General features: G+C 44.4%; 1 protein-coding gene across 15 annotated transcripts in view; it reads right to left on the bottom strand.

The window, feature by feature from the left end:
- The window catches only part of LOC147349969 (coiled-coil domain-containing protein 3-like), an 83,224-nt gene that overhangs the window by 14,733 nt on the left and 52,023 nt on the right, over window positions 1-16,468 (bottom strand). For 8 of the 15 annotated variants that reach the window (XR_015150626.1, XR_015150625.1, XR_015150624.1 and 5 more), the window contains 3 exons: window positions 6,581-6,693; window positions 4,908-5,037; window positions 4,647-4,801 (listed from right to left, as the gene is read on the bottom strand). The gene's annotated coding sequence lies outside the window, so the exon portion shown is untranslated. The remainder of the gene's footprint in view (window positions 1-4,646; window positions 4,802-4,907; window positions 5,038-6,580; window positions 6,694-16,468) is intronic. The other 7 variants (XM_086365438.1, XM_086365437.1, XM_086365431.1 and 4 more) reach the window with 2 other exon arrangements.

The following is a 16,468-nucleotide window of genomic DNA, read 5'->3' as shown; positions in this document are numbered from 1 at the left end:
GATGTGGTGGTATTGAAACTGTCTACAAATTCTTTGACACATTTCTCTGAAATGTCCTCCCCTTAAATATATGCTGGCCTCAGTAACTGATTTCTACTGGACGGAGTCTGGGGAAACTGACTTTTGCTCTGTGCAAAAGCCCACATTTAGCATCAGTCACTATGCTGCGAAGAAGCCCAGACCACACACTGAACACCTTGTCAGTGCCCCCACTGACCACCCCCAACTAATGCCCCATCCAAAAGCTATCTCCAACTGCCAGACATGTGCATGAACTAATCTTCAGATGACTCTGGTCCCCACCTTCACAATATCCCAGCTGATGCTGACTGGAAAAGAAACGTGCTGGCCTCATTCACTGAGCCTTGCCTCAACACAAATGTTTGAACAAAGTAAATGCTGTTTTGAGCCACTAGGCTTTGACATGGTTTATTATACAATTCGCTGGCAATAAATACCTGGCACAGATACTGATATTAAAAATGCCATTAAAAAAGAACTAAAAGATGTGAGAATGCCTTTCAACCTGGAGGTAGGTGAGATCTGAATGGATGCAGAGAGAGAAATTAAAACCCAAAGGGCTTCATGACATTGTAAATTGAATCCTGATGGCCCTTAAAGAGGCTGTTGGTTACAGCATCTAGGCAAGAGAAGAAAACAACACTGAAACACAGAGGAAAGGAGACTCTTGCTATGAATCAGCTGAAAGTAACATCAATGAGAGTGATAAGCTATCAAAAAAAGGGGGGGCTATTAAATGTAAAGGAACAAGGCTCAATTATGTTTGGGTTCAATATCTGTTATCTCCTTTACAGCATCTCCACATGTCCAGTGGTCACATGATGCTAAAAGAAAGAAACAGCTTGTGGGCTAAGATCAAATCTACGGTGCTGCCAGGAAAACATGGTCTAAAGGTGAAGCCTGTAAAACCCTTCATTAAGACCCTGGAAAGACTTAAGGTGGTGCCTCAAATTCCTTTAAAGATCTTAAAGGCATACAAATTTAAAAGGCATCATCCTACAAAGCTTCACAAGAAGCCCAAGGTGCAGAGCTTCTCTTAAAAATTTAAAAGATTTGTGAGGGTAGCCTCTCCAATGACATGAACCCCAATCCAATTTTCAGGACAGTAAAAGCTTTAAAGAGAACCTTGGCAGCAAAACAAAACAAAACAAAACAAAACAAAACACTGCTTGGCCTAACAGAGACCAAGGAATACAAATGAGAATAGCCCTTTGGGATTTTCTTAGAAGTTCAATAAAGAGGAAGCTGGCTTAAGAAACATGACTCAGCTATAGACAGAGGTCATTTCTTATGAAAAGGACAGCACACAGAGCTCAGAGGGTAGAGCAAAGGAGAAGCACTCCTATGGGCAGAACCAAGTCCTCATCAAAGAGCTGGCAGCACCAAACTGGACCTCAGAACTGCTATGGACTATGGTGCCTCCCGTTTCCCATTTCTGAACGGGAGAGTCTAGTCATTCAGCAGAATGGTGGGGGTGTGGGTGGCAGATAACTTGTCCCTTTAGTTATCGAGTCTTAGTACTGAGAGGGTTGTGCTCACAGGGTCACACTCTAGAAATCACACCAAGAACCCTCATCTGCTTGTGCCACCTGTACCTGATGAAGACAGTAAGACCTGTACTTGAGCCTGGGCCTGACACTGTTAACAACTGAGACTTGTGAGGGAACGGGTAGGGCAAAGGGTATTTTTAATTGGGAGGAATATAAAAAATTGTGGCCAGTGAGTAACTGTGCTAGTTTTTAAATGTACCCATTCGTTTTAAAAACTTTATTCTGTAAAAAATGGTAGAATATAGGCCAAGTATAAGTGACTTGCTCCTATTGAACAGAAGATGATGAAAATGATGCTGTGTGAACTGCAAAGCGAGGTTAGACAAGGCAGCAGAGCTTCTGCCTGGCTCTCAACCTGGGAATCAGGCTCCATGTTGCGAGTAAGGCCAGGCTGCAAACAGAGCCTAGGTGTTCAGGGTAGGTGTTTCACTTGTCTGCCTTCACCAAAGTCCAGCCAACCACAGATACCAACTATCAGACATGGGCATGAACACACCTTCACCCGATTCCAGCCCCCAGCCCTCGAGCTGCCCCACCTGAAGCCAAGGGGATGAGAAGACAGCCGTCCTGGCCACCTTTTCCTAAGTGTAGATTTTGAACGAAACCAATGTTGTTTATTGAAGCCACTAAACTTAAAGGTGATTAGGAAAAAAAAAAAAAAGAAAAATGGATTTTTGAAAAAGAGAAAATAAAGAAACATAACTTAAATGCAGGTAGGAACTAGTCTCCTACAAACTGGAATATAATAAAAGGTGAGATTTTTAATGACAATGTTAATGAGGAGAAGCATATAACTAGAAGGAAGACTTAAGAACTATTCATGAAGAAGTTTTTTTGGGTTCCCTTCAATTACAATTTCTTACAAATAGGCAGATGTGACTCCTTAGAATTTATGCTCAAGTTTGAAAGCAATGGAGACTAGTAAGCAATGAGACATATGATTTGTACTATAAGAAATAACTAGAAATAGTTTCATTACCAAAATCAGACTTTTGACCTCATCTCAATTTACTAAAATTTTAAAAGAGATGGGTAGCTTTGACTAGTTACTAATCTAGAACTCAATCTTCATTGTCCTCTCCTCAGAGAGAGAAATAAAACACCATGAGATGCCACTTCATACTTGCTAGGATGGCTATACTCACAGAGACAGGTAATGACTAGTGTTGACAGGAATGTATAGAAATAGGAACGTTTTACATACTTTGGATAAAAATATAAAATGATGCAGCCATGCTGGAAAACAGTATGGCAGGCCCTCAAAAGGTTAAACAGAGTTGCTGTGTATACAGGCTAGTAAAGTAATGCTCAAAATTCTCCAAGCCAGGCTTCAGCAATATGTGAACCATGAAATTCCTGATGTTCAAGCTGGTTTTAGAAAAGGCAGAGGAACCAGAGATCAAATTGCCAACATCTGCTGGATCATGGAAAAAGCAAGAGAGTTCCAGAAAAACATCTATTTCTGCTTTATTGACTATGCGAAAGCCTTTGACTGTGTGGATCACAATAAACTGTGGAAAATTCTGAAAGAGATGGGAATACCAAACCACCTGATCTGCCTCTTGAGAAATTTGTATGCAGGTCAGGAAGCAACAGTTAGAACTGGACATGGAACAACAGACTGGTTCCAAATAGGAAAAGGAGTATGTCAAGGCTGTATATTGTCAACCTGTTTATTTAACTTATATGCAGAGTGCATCATGAGAAAAGCTGGACTGGAAGAAACACAAGCTGGAATCAAGATTGCCGGGAGAAATATCAATAACCTCAGATAGGCAGATGACTCCACCCTTATGGCAGAAAGTGAAGAGGAACTAAAAAGCCTCTTGATGAAAGTGAAAGTGGAGAGTGAAAAAGTTGGCTTAAAGCTCAACATTCAGAAAACGAAGATCATGGCATCCAGTCCCATCACTTCATGGGAAATAGATGGGGAAACAGTGGAAACACTGTCAGACTTTATTTTGGGGGGCTCCAAAATCACTGCAGATGGTGACTGCAGCCATGAAATTAAAAGACGCTTACTCCTTGGAAGCAAAGTTATGACCAACCTAGATAGCATATTCAAAAGCAGAGACATCACTTTTGCAACCAAGGTTCGTCTAGTCAAGGCTATGGTTTTTCCTGTGGTCATGTATGGATGTGAGAGTTGGACTGTGAAGAAAGCTGAGCACCAAATAATTGATGCTTTTGAACTGTGGTGTTGGAGAAGACTCTTGAAAGTCCCTTGGACTGCAAGGAGATCCAACCAGTCCATTCTGAAGGAGATCAGCCCTGGGATTTCTTTGGAAGGAATGATGCTAAAGCTGAAACTCCAGTACTTTGGCCACCTCATGTGAAGAGTTGACTCATTGGAAAAGACTCTGATGCTGGGAGGGATTGGGGGCAGGAGGAGAAGGGGATGGTAGAGGATGAGATGGCTGGATGGCATCACTGGCTCAATGGACGTGAGTCTGAGTGAACTCCGGGAGCTGGTGATAGACAGGGAGGCCTGGTGTGCTGCAATTCATGGGGTCACAAAAAGTCGGACACGACTGAGCGACTGATTTGATCTGACAGCAATTCTATTCATAACTGTTTTCCCAAAAGAAATGAAAAAATATGTTCACACCAAAACTTAGACATAAATGTGCACAGCAACATTACTGGCATTAGCCAAAAAGTAGAAACATTCCCAAAGGTCCATCAGATGATGAATGAATAAATTGAATGTGGTACATCCATACAATAGAATATTACTGAGCAATAAAATCAAGGAAATACTGATACATGTTAGATGTACCTTGAAAATTTTATGCTAAATGAAAGAAGGCAGTCACAAAGGATCCCATATTGTGTGATTCCACTGACACAAAATGTCCAGAAAAGGGACATCTACAGAGTCAGGGAGTAGAGTCATGGTTTCCTCAGGCTGGGAAGATCAGGAAAGGAAAACTGGCACAGGGTTATTTCTTTGGAGGATGATGAAAATGTTCTAATGTGGTAATGTCTGTATAACTCTTTAAACACAATAAAGTTACTGAACTGTACAGTTTAAATGAATGAACTGCATGGTATGTTCATTAGATTTCAACAAACCTGTCACCAAAAACAATGGATGCTTTGGGGTCATTAGTGCTGTGCTGCTGAGCTTCAGATCACCAGCCAGGGTTCAAGACAGAGAGAGTCAAGAGTGTGCCCTTTTTATCTCAAAATGATATAGGGAAAATCTGTCTTTTTCACTGGTGTCCAACCTAAAAAAATAATAGACAAATCTGTGTTTCACTGCTGAAAGCATGGAATGATTTATATTTCCCCAAATTAAGTGATTTGGGGGTTCTAAAACTGATTAAAAATTACCTTCTGTTTTAGCATATTAATTTGAATATCCATTTCAGTTTGACTGGTTTTTAAATCTCCATGGAAACTACGCTCTCCATTTTCATATTCATTTAACTTCCTTCTTGTCATTTTTAAGAGTTTCTTAAATCTGTAGAAATGTATAGAATGAGTAAGTTCTTTAAGAGCAGATATCTAATAATTAAACAGATATATGTTCTATCAGATAAAACAAACAAAATATAAATTATAATCCTTTCTCATTGTTCAAGTTTATATTCCTTGAAAGCATAATAACTAAATTCTAATCTTAGATAAATATTATGAAAAAAAATTTTACATTTAAATATACTGTGTGTGATATATGTAATATATGAGTTCTTATAAATAAGTTAACATCAATTTTTAGCATACTAGTGTGAAATATTAATGTATTATTAAGTGTTAGTTATAAACCAGAGATCAGTATTCAAACTAAAGATGAAGAGATATTATATATGAATGTTTCTTCAAAAAACACAAGACACGTTTTTTCCTACTGACCACAGCCTCTACTAAAAGAAAAGAAAGTAGATACAAAAAGCCAACAAGATTCTTACCCAAAATTGAAAAAAAAAGAAAAATCTTTGGAGCCTGAGTTAAATGGGAAATAACCCAGGCTGAGAGTTTCAGAAGAAAGGAAATCAGAAGAGAGAGCGAGGGTACCAGTCTCTTCAAGACTGTTTTAAGAGGTGTAGAAATCTTGCCCAGCACATTGTTAACAAAATGCAAAGCAATGTAGAGAAAATTAAAAGAGAAAAATATTAATGGGAATCAGAGAAGAACCCTTTGTATCCCTCGGCATCCACAGAGGACTGGTTAAAAAAAAAACCCCAACACTCTGTAGATACAAAATCCACGGATACTCAAGTTTCCCTAAGCACATCTTCCCTATACTTTCAGTCATCCCTAGATCACTTACATTATCTAATACAATGTAAATGCTTTGTAAATAGTTATAAATACAGTATAAACACTATGGAAATAGTTGCCAGCTTGAGACCAATCCAAGTTTTGCTTTTTGGAACTTTCTCAAATTTTTTTCCCCTGAATACTATTGATCTTGGGTTGGCTGAATCTGTAGATGATGAGAGTTAACTGCACTCAGAAAAAAAAAAAAAAAAAAAAACCGAAGCAGTTTTTTATCTTACTGATCAAAACATGGTCACTAATATTATTATTGTTTAAGTTACACATAGATTTTTGTATGTACATTTTATCTAAAATTTGGGGGCAAAAAGAAAATATAAGCCAAATCAAGATACTTTTTAATGTTGTCCAACAATAACACAGGTAGGTTTTTAGAAAATAAATTACTTGAATGATTACGGGAAGGAACACAATTAAAAGAAGGCAGAATTACCAAAAAAAACAAAGATACTTTGCAGAAGTAAAAATTCAGCATAATGAGGAAGAGAGTGACATTACTATATGCAGAGTCACGGTTGTTACTGTTTTAGAAATCATTACAGATAAGTATAACACTGCTTCAGTCAAAAACATTTCATATTGCACTGACTTTCCACAGTAAACCTTGAAATAGGATAATGTGTTTAATTATGAAAATACACATAAAAATGAATCTGTATCTAAGGTTTTAAATAAAATTATACTTTTATTAATAGTTGAGATTATCAGAAATATTAAAATCTTACCCAGTAATCTCTTTTTCTAACTCACTGTTTTTCTTCTTTTCTTGGTCCAAGCTATTTTCCAGCGATTGTTTTAATTCAATGTATTTCTTTAATTGTTCCTTTTCATCCTCAGACTTAGAAAAAAAACAAGTTTAGAAAATTATTTTTAAACACCTAGAGAGTCTTATTCTTTCTTAATAATATTATTTCTCATGAGTTCACAAGTTAATATGAATTTATAGTAAACACAGTTTTTAAACCTGATTGATGCCAATAATAGATTTCAAAATTGATGACTTTTCTTAAACAACTTAAAATGATTTTTCATTTCATAATTTTTCTGGAATTTAAATTGCCAACATTTATTTGTTAAAAATAGAGACTTTTACACATAAAATACTAAATGTTAATGAAAGTTTTTATAAACACTGCCTATATTTACATTTTACTTCCTAGAGATGCTCTAAAATCATTTTCATCAATGGTTCGAGATATTTCAGGTTTTGTTAAGTCACACCTTACTAAAATAATCTTTGAAAAATTCCCATGCAACCCCCATCCCTTAAAAAAATTCCAACAAATGAAAAATACAGTCGTCCAGAAAAATGGTTCTATGCAGACATAGTGTTCATTCTTAATGAAGAGAACAAACTACAATAGTTAAAATAATTCATTCTCAAAAATCTCACAGAAAGATCTGGATTACAAAAGGAACTCAAAATTCTCAATCAAATCATTACTCAAATTTCTGGACTCAAATAGATGTTTGGGTACCAATGTTCAAAGCAACATTATTAACAATAGTCAGAAGGTGGAATTTCATTGACAGATGAATGAATAAACAAAATGTGGTCTATATAAAATATTGCTTTTGGATTGTCACAATTTTTAAAATTAAATTCTTACTATAAAAATCATGAATTTTATGAATTCAGTAGACTTCTATAGAGGAATCATAGTACTAGTAGCAAGCAGAATCAATAAAAATACAATAGGTTAATCAATGAGACTTTTCATATTGTCCAAAATATTCCTATATATTACTAGTAAAAAAATCAAAATCCTTTCTCAGTATGACAGAAATTAAGAGACAAAGACACCGATTTCCCCATCTACTCGAGATAAGGCCTGATGCCCAGTACAGACTCCAAAGTAACACTGAGAATAAAGTCACAACACGAAGGGCCACTGACACCCCGGTTGTGTCCTCCAGAAAAAGATGCAGGTTCCAAATCCAACTGGGCAAGAGGCCTGACACCTCATGCACAACTGAAGAGGCAAGCCGAGTTCAGTGCCTCAACACAAGACGAGGCCTGCTTCCCCTGTTCAAACTCCACAGAGACCTTGAGATGGATGTCAGAAATGGAGAAGAACCCTGAGGTTCCCGCCTTAAGTCGAAATGAGGCCCTATTCATCCCTGCAGCGACGTGAGAGGAATCCCAAGGTGCCCCTCACAACTCGAAATCAGATCTGACTTCCCTGAGAAAACTCGAGCGGGTCCCCCAAGTCCCCACACAACTCGAGAGGAACCCTAAGCTTCCCACCACAATTCCACAAAAACCATGAAATTCTCCCATCCACACGAAATGAGGCCCTTTTATGCTGCAGTGTTTCCCAAGAAATCTCACGTTCCCTCTTGGAACTGGAAAGGGAACTTGTCACCCTTTATGAAACCCCAGAAGCTTCCCGAGATATCCATGCCCACTTGAGAGGAATGCTGAGTTTCCCGCCACAGCTCAAGAAGAGCCCTATTTCTCCCTCCTCAACTCGAGATGACTGTCGATTACTCTGCTTCATCAGTAAAGGAATCCCAGTGTTGTCGTCGCCCCTCAAGAGGAGGCTGGTCTCACCTTGAAACTCGAATGCATTCCCAGGAGTCGTGCCTCAATTCAAAAAGGCCCAGATTTCCCCATCTACTACAGATAAGACTGATTCCCCTGCACTGACTCGACTGCAACCCCGAGGATGGACTTAAAACACAAAGGGAGGTGTGACAGCACCAGGGTACCTCGAGAAAAAGCCCCAGATCCCTATGCCAACTCAACGGGAAGCCTGATACCCCTTTTACACCTCGAGAGGGAAGCGGAGTTCCATGTCTCCACACAAGACGAGGCCTGATTCCCATACTGAAACTCCATAAGAACCCTGAGATCCATGTCAGAACTGGAGAGGAACACTGAGGTTCCAGCCTCAACTCGAGATGAGGCCCTGTGCTCCTGCACCGACTGGAGATGAATCCCAAGAGGCCCCTCGAAACTCGAATAGAGACTTGACTTTCCTGAGGCAACACGAGCAGGTCCCTGAGGTCCCCATCACAACTGGAGAGGAACACCAAGTTTCCTGCCACAACTCGAGAAAACCCAGGGGATTCTCCCCTCAACACGAGATCAGGCCCCTTTCCACTGCAGCATCTCGAGAGAAATCCCACCTTCCTTCTTGAGCCTCGAAAGGGCAATTGACACCATTTAGGCAACTCAAGAAGTTCCCGACATACACTTCTCCAATCGAGAGGAACAGTGAGTTTTCCACCACAACTCAAGAAGAGCCCCATTTCCCCCTCCTCATCTCGAGATGAGGGTCCATTCCCCTGCTTACTCTGCAAAGGAACCCCGTGTTCCTGTCGCACTTCAGGAGGAGGCCGGTCTCACCTTGAAACTCAAGAGGAACTCCAGGGGTCGGGCCACTATTTGAAAAGACCCCGATGTAACCAGCCACTCAAGATAAGGCCTCATTCCCCTGCAACGACTCAAATATCATGCCGAGTATCAACTCACAACACAAAAGGAGGACTGAGAGCCCCTTGGGGCCTCTAGAAATAGCCCATGATCCCTACCTCAACTTGATAGGAGCCTGACACCCCTTTTCCACCTGGAGAGGGAAGCGGAGTCCCATGCCCCAACACAAGACAACGTTTGACTCGCCAGTGGAATCTCCATAGGAACCCTGAGATCCCTGTCAGAGCTGGAGAGGAAACCTGAGTTTCCCGCCTCAACTCGAGACAAAGCCCTAGTCCCCTGCACCAACTCAAGAGGAATCCTGACGTGCCCCTCACAACTCAAAAAGAGACCTGACTACTCGCAACATGAGCAGTTCCCTGAGGTCCCCGTCACAACTCAAGAGAAACCCCAAGCTTCCCACCCAAACTCGTGAAAAACCACGAGATTCCCCCGTCATCGCGAGATGAGGCCCTTCTTTACCTGCAGGGCATAAAGAGCAATCCCGAGTTCCCTCTCAAAACTCCATAGGAGGCTTGACTCCATTTAGGCCACTCAAAGGGCTCCAGGAGATGCCCGTAGCAACTTGAGAGGAGAGCAGAGTTCTTTGCTTCAACTCGACTGACTCCCTAGTTGGACCTTAATTGCGACCTGGACATCCCTGTCACCACTGGAGAGGAACACGGAGTTTCTGGACACAAGTCTATCTGAGGCCTATTTCCCCTGCAGTGACTTGTGAGGAATCCAGAGGTGCCTGTCATATCTCGAAATGAGACCTGATTTCCCTAAGGCAATACGAGCGGGACCTTGAAGTCCATGTCGCAACTCGTGAAGAACCCCAAACTTCCCACCAAGACTCGAGGAAAACAAGGGGATTCTCCCCTCAACAGGAGATGAGGCCCTTTCCCACTGCAGCGTCTCGAGAGAAATCCCACGTTCCCTCTTGAAACTCGAAACGTTACTGGACACCCTTCATGCAACTCAAGAATTTTCCGACATACCTGTCCTCATGTGAGAGGAACATAGAGTTTCCCAGCACACCTCAACCTGAGCTGCTTTGTCACTCCTCATCTCAAATGAGGGTCAATTCCCCTGCTTTGTCTGGAAAGGAATCCCGACGAACCTGTCACATCTCAAGAGGAGGCCGGTCTCACATTGAAATTCGACAGGAAACTTCGTGGGCCATGCCACAATCCCAAAGACACAGATTTCCACATCCACTCGAGATAAGGCATGATTCAAATGAAATCCCAAGTACTCAGTTGCAACACGAAGGGGCACTAAGATCCCGGTTGCATCCTCTTGAAAAAGCCACAGGTTCCAAATGCAACTCGACAAGAGGCCTGACACCCCATTCCCAACTCAAGAGGCAAGCCGAGTTTCATGCCTCAACACAAGACGAGGCCTGCCTCCCCAGTTCAAACTCCACAGAAACCCTGAGATCGAATCAGAAATGGAGAGGAATCCTGAGGTTCACGCCTCAACTCGAGATGAGGCCCCATTCATTCCTGTAGTGATGCAAGAGGAAACACGAATGGATCCCCCAGGTCCCCACGCAACTCTAGAGGAACCCTAAATTCCAGCCACAACTCCACAAAACCACAAAATTCTCGCTTTAATGCGAGATGAGGCCCTTTTACGCTGCAGCATATCCCAGGAAACGCCCCCTTCTCTCTTGGAACTCGAAAGGGAATTTGACACCCTTTATGAAACCCAAGAAGCTTCCTCAGATACCCGTCCCCACTCGAGAGGAACACTGAGTTTCTCGCCAAAACCCAACAACAGCCAAGTTTTCCCCTCCTCAACTAGAGATGAGAGTCAATTCCCCAGCTTCATCTGGAAAGGAATGCCAATGTCCCAGTCGCACCTCAAGAGGAGGCCGGTCTCGACTTGAAACTGGAGAGGAACCCTGGGGTCTTGCCACAAATCGAGAGACTCTGAGTTCCCCATCCGCTCGAGATAAGGCCTGATTCCCTTGCACTAATTCGAATGGAACCCAGAGAATCAACTCACAACACAAAGGGAGGACTGATACCCCGTTTGCAAATTCGAGAAAAGCCCCAGATCCCCAATTCAACTGGACTGGAGGCCTGAAAACTCTTTTACAGCTCGAGAGGAAAGCAGACTTCTATGCCTTAACACAAGTCGAGACTGACTCCCTGTTTGAAATGGGAGACACACCCTGAGATCCATGTCAGAATAGGAGAGGAACCCTGAGGTTCCTGCCTCAACTGGAGATGAGGCCCTCCTCCATTGCACCGACCCCAGGGGAATCCCGAGAGGCACCTCACAACTAGACAGGATTCCTGACTTCCAATAGGCACCATGAGAAGTACCCTGAGGTCCACGTGGCAACACGAGGGAACCCCCACTACCTGCTGCAACTCGAAAAACACCTTGAGATTCCCCCTTCCATGAGAATTGAGGCTTGATTCCCCTGATGTGACTCCAAAGCACTCCTGTGGTTGCCCTCGGAACTTGAATGGAGACTTGACTTTCTTGAAGCCACACGAGCTGGATTGAGGTCCCTGTCACAACTCGAGAGGAGCCCAGGTTTTCTGCCGCAACTCGAGAAACCCCAGGAGACTTTTCCCATCAACGAGAGATGAGGCCCCTTTTGGCTACAATGTCTCGAACGGAACCCTGAAAATCAATTCACAAAATGAAGGGAAGACTTATACCCCGTTTCCTAATTCGAGAAAAACACCAGATCCGCAATTCTACTAGACTGGAGGCTTGAAACCTCTTTACAGCTGGAGAGGAAAGCAGAGTTCCATGCCTCAACATAAGTCGAGACTTATTCCTTTTTGAAACTGCAGACACACACCAAGATCCACGTCAGAAAAGGAGAGGAAACCTGAGGTTCTCACCTCAACTGGAGATGAGGCCCTCTTCAATTGCACTGACCCCAGAGGAATCCTATGGGCCCCTCACAACGAAAGGATTCCTGACTTCCCATAGGCACCATGAGAAGTTACCTGAGGTTACCGTCGCAACTCAAGGGGCCCCAAAGTTTCCAGCTGCATCTCGAGAAAGACCTTGAGATTCCCCCTTCTACGTGAACTGAGGCCTGATTGCCCTGCCGTGACTCAAGAGCAATCCCCCGCACCCCATAGCAAGTTGAATGGAGACTGGACTTCTCTGGGGCAACACGGGAGGCTCCCTGAGTTCCCCATCATAACTAGAGAGAAACCCCAGACTTCCCGCCAAAACTCGAGAAAAGCCACGAGATTACCCTGTCATCGCGAGATGAGGCACTTCTTTTCCTGCAGGGCTTAGAAAGCAATACTGAGTTCCCTCTCAAAACTCCATAGGAGGCTTGACTCCCTTTAGGCCACTCAATGGCTCCAAGAGATGCCCGTTGCAACTCGAGAGGAGAGCAGAATTCCTTCCTTCAACTCGAGATGAAGCCTGACTCCCCAGGTGAACCTTGAGTGCAACCCACAGATCTCTGTCGCCACTGGAGAGGAACACGGAGTTTCTGGACACAAGTCTATCTGAGGCCTATTTCCCCTGCAGTGACTTGAAAGGAATCCAGAGGTGCCTGTCACAACTTTAAATGAGACCTGACTTCCCAGAGGCAATACTAGCAGGACCCTGAGTTCCATTTCACAACTCGAGAGGAACACCAAACTTCCTGCCAAACCTCGAGGAAAACCACGGGATTCTCCCCTCAGCGCGAGATGAGGCCCTTTCCCACTGCAGTGTCTCAAGAAAAATCCCACGTACCCTCTTGAATTTCAAATCTGTACTCGAAACCTTTATGCAATTCAAGAAATTCCTCGACATATGCGTCCCCATTTGAGAGGAATACCGAGTTCCCAGGCACACTTCATTCTGACCTCTGTTGCCCCTCCTCATCTCGAAATGAGGGTCGATTCTCCTGCTTTGTCTGGAAAGGAATCCCGACATTCCATCACACCTCAAGAGGAGGCTGGTCTCACACTGAAACTCGACAGGAAACCTCGTGGGTCGTGTCACAATCCCAAGGACACCGATTTCCCCATCCACTCGAGATAAGGCCTGAGTCGAATGGAACCCCAAGTACTGATTGCAACACCAAGGGGCTCTGACACCCAGGTTGCATCCTCCAGAAAAAGCCATAGGTTCCAAATGCAACTCTACAAGAGGCCTGATACCCCATTCACAACTTGAGAGGCAATCAGAGTTCCATAACTCAACACAAGACGAGGCCTGCCTCCCCTATTCAAACTCCACAGAAACCCTGAGATTGATGTCAGAAATGGAGAGGAACCCTGAAGTTCATGCCTCAATTCGATATGAGGCCCTATTCATCCCTGCATCAACACAAGAGGAATCCCGAGGTGCCCCTCACAACTTGAAAGCAGATCTGACTTCCCTGAGGAAACACGAGTGGGCCCCCCAGGTCACCATGCAACTTGAGAGCAACCCTAAGCTTCCCACTACAACTCCACAAAAACCAAGGAATTCTCCCCTCCACGCGAGATGAGGCCCTTTTACGCTGCAGTGTTTCCCAAGAAATCCCACGTTCCCTCTTGGAAGTAGAAAGGGAACTTGACACCCTTTATGAAACCCCAGAAGCTTCCTGAGATAACTGTCCCCACTCGAGAGGAACAGTGAGTTTCCCGCCACAACCCAAGAAGTGCCACTTTTCCCCCACCTCAACTCGAAATGAAGGTCGATTCCCGTGCTTCATCTGGAAGGGAATGCCGACGTCCTCTTCGCACCTCAAGAAGAGGCTGGTCTCAAATGGAAACTGGAGAGGAACCGGGGGTCTTGCCACATTTCGAGAGACACGGAGTTCCCCATCCACTCGAGATAAGGCCTGATTCCCTTGCACCAATTCGAATGGAACCCCGAGAATCAACTCACAACCTGAAGGGAGGACTTATACCCCATTTCCAAATTCGAGAAAAGCCCCAGGTCCCCAAATCAACTCGACTGGAGGCCTGAGAACTCTTTTACAGCTGGAGAGGAAAGCAGAGTTCCATGCCTCAACCTAAGTCGAGACCTGACTCCCTGTTTGAAACTGCAGACGCACCCCAAAATCCACGTCAGAAAAGGAGAGGAATCCTGAGGTTCCCACCTCAACTGGAGATGAGGCCCTCTTCCTCTGACAACATGAAAGGATACCTGACTTCCCATAGGCACCATGAGAAGTTCCCTGAGGTCACCGTCACAACTCGAGGGACCCCAAAGTTTCCAGCTGCAACTCGATAAAGACCTTGAAATTCCCCCTTCTACGCGAACTGAGGCCTGGTTGCCCTTCCATGACTCGAGAGCAACCCCCCGCTCAACATCGCAAGTTGAATGGAGACTGAACTTCTCTGGGGCAACACGCTAGGCTCCCTGAGTTCCCTGTCGTAACTCGAGAGAAACCCCAACTTCCCGCCACAACTCAAGAAAAACCACGAGATTCCCCCGTCATCGCGAAATGAGGCCCTTCTTTTCCTGCAGGGTCTAGACAGCAATACCGAGTTCCCTCTCAAAACTCCATAGGAGTCTTGACTCCCTTTAGGCCACTCAGTGGCTCCAGGAGATGCCCGTTACAACTCGAGAGGAGAGCAGAGTTCCTTCCTTTAACTCTAGACGAGGCCTGACTCCCCAGGTGAACCTTGAATGCAACCCAGAGATCCCTGTCACTACTGGAGAGGAACACGGAGTTTCTGGACACAAGTCTGTCTGAGGCCTATTTCCCCTGCAGTGAGTTGAGAGGAATCCAGAGGTGCCTGCCACAAGTTGCAATGAGACCTGACTTCCCAGAGGCAATACGAGCAGGATCCTAAGATTGACGTCACAACTCGAGAGGAACACCAAACTTCCTGCCAAACCTCGAGGAAAACCACGGGATTCTCCACTCAACGCGAGATGAGGCTCTATTCCACTGGAGTATCTCGAGAGAAATCCCACGTACCCTCTGGAAATTCGAATCGGTACTCTACGCCTTTATGCAATTCAAGAAGTTTCCTGACATACGCGTCCCCATTTGAGAGGAATACCGAGTTCCCGGGCACACTTCATTCTGACCTCTTTTGCCCCTCATCTCAAGATGAGGGTCGATTCTCCTGCTTTGTCTGGAAAGGAACCCCGACATTTCTGTAGCAACTCAAGAGGATGCCAGTCTCACCTTGACACTCGACAGGAAACTTCGTGGGTCATGTCACAATCCCAAAGACACCCATTTCCCCATCCACTCGAGATAAGGCCTGATTTGAATGGAAACCTGAGTACTGAGTCGCAACACCAATGGGCACTGACACCCCAGTTGCATCCTCCAGAAAAAGCCACAGGTTCCAAATGTAACTCCACAAGAGGCCTGACACACCATTCACAACTTGAGATGGAAACGGATTTCCATAACTCAACACAAGACGAGGCCTGCCTCCCCTGTTCAAACTCCACAGAAACCCTGAGTCGATGACAGAAATGGAGAGGATCCCTGAGGTTCACGCCTCAGTTCGAGATGAGGCCCTATTCATCCCTGCATTGACACAAGAGGAATCTGGAGGTGCCCCTAGCAACTCAAAAACAGACCTGACTTCCCTGAGGAAACACGAGCGGGTCCCCCAGGTCCCCACGCATCTTGAGAGCAACCCTAAGCCCCCCACTACAACTCCACAAAAACCAAAGAATTCTCCGCTTCACACAAGATGGGGCCCTTTTACGCTGCAGTGTTTCCCAAGGAATCCCACGTTCGCTCTTGGAAATAGAAAAGGAACTTGATACCCTTTATGAAACCCCAGAAGCTTCCCAAGACAACTGTCCCCACACGAGAGGAATGCTGAGTTTCCTGCCACAACCCAAGAAGTGCCACTTTCCCCCTCCTCAACTCAAAATGAGGGTTGATTCCTTGCTTCGTCTGGAAGGGAATGCCGATGTACCAGTTGCACTTCAAGAGGAGGCACGTCTTAAAAGGAAACTGGAGAGGAACCCGGGGGTCTTGCCACAGTTCGAGAGACACAGAGTTCCACATCCACTAGTGATAAGGCCTGATGCCCTTGCACCAATTCAAATGGAACCCCGAGAATCAACTCACAACATGAAGGGAGGACTGATACCCCATTTCCGAATTCGAGAAAAGCCCCAGGTCCCCAATTCAACTGGCCTGGAGGCCTGAAACCTCTTTTACAGCTGAAGAGGAAAGCAGAGCTCCATGCCTCAACCTAAGTCGAGACCTGACTCCCTGTTTGAAACTGCAGACACACCCCGAGAT

The sequence above is a fragment of the Bos grunniens genome, chromosome 21 (assembly GCF_055505025.1).
Source record: "Bos grunniens cultivar Pamir isolate PY7600 chromosome 21, Bosgru_T2T1.0, whole genome shotgun sequence".
Classification (NCBI taxonomy): Eukaryota; Metazoa; Chordata; class Mammalia; order Artiodactyla; family Bovidae; genus Bos; species Bos grunniens.
The sequence above is the reverse complement of the archived record's forward strand: the minus strand, read 5'-3'. Positions and strand labels throughout refer to the sequence as shown.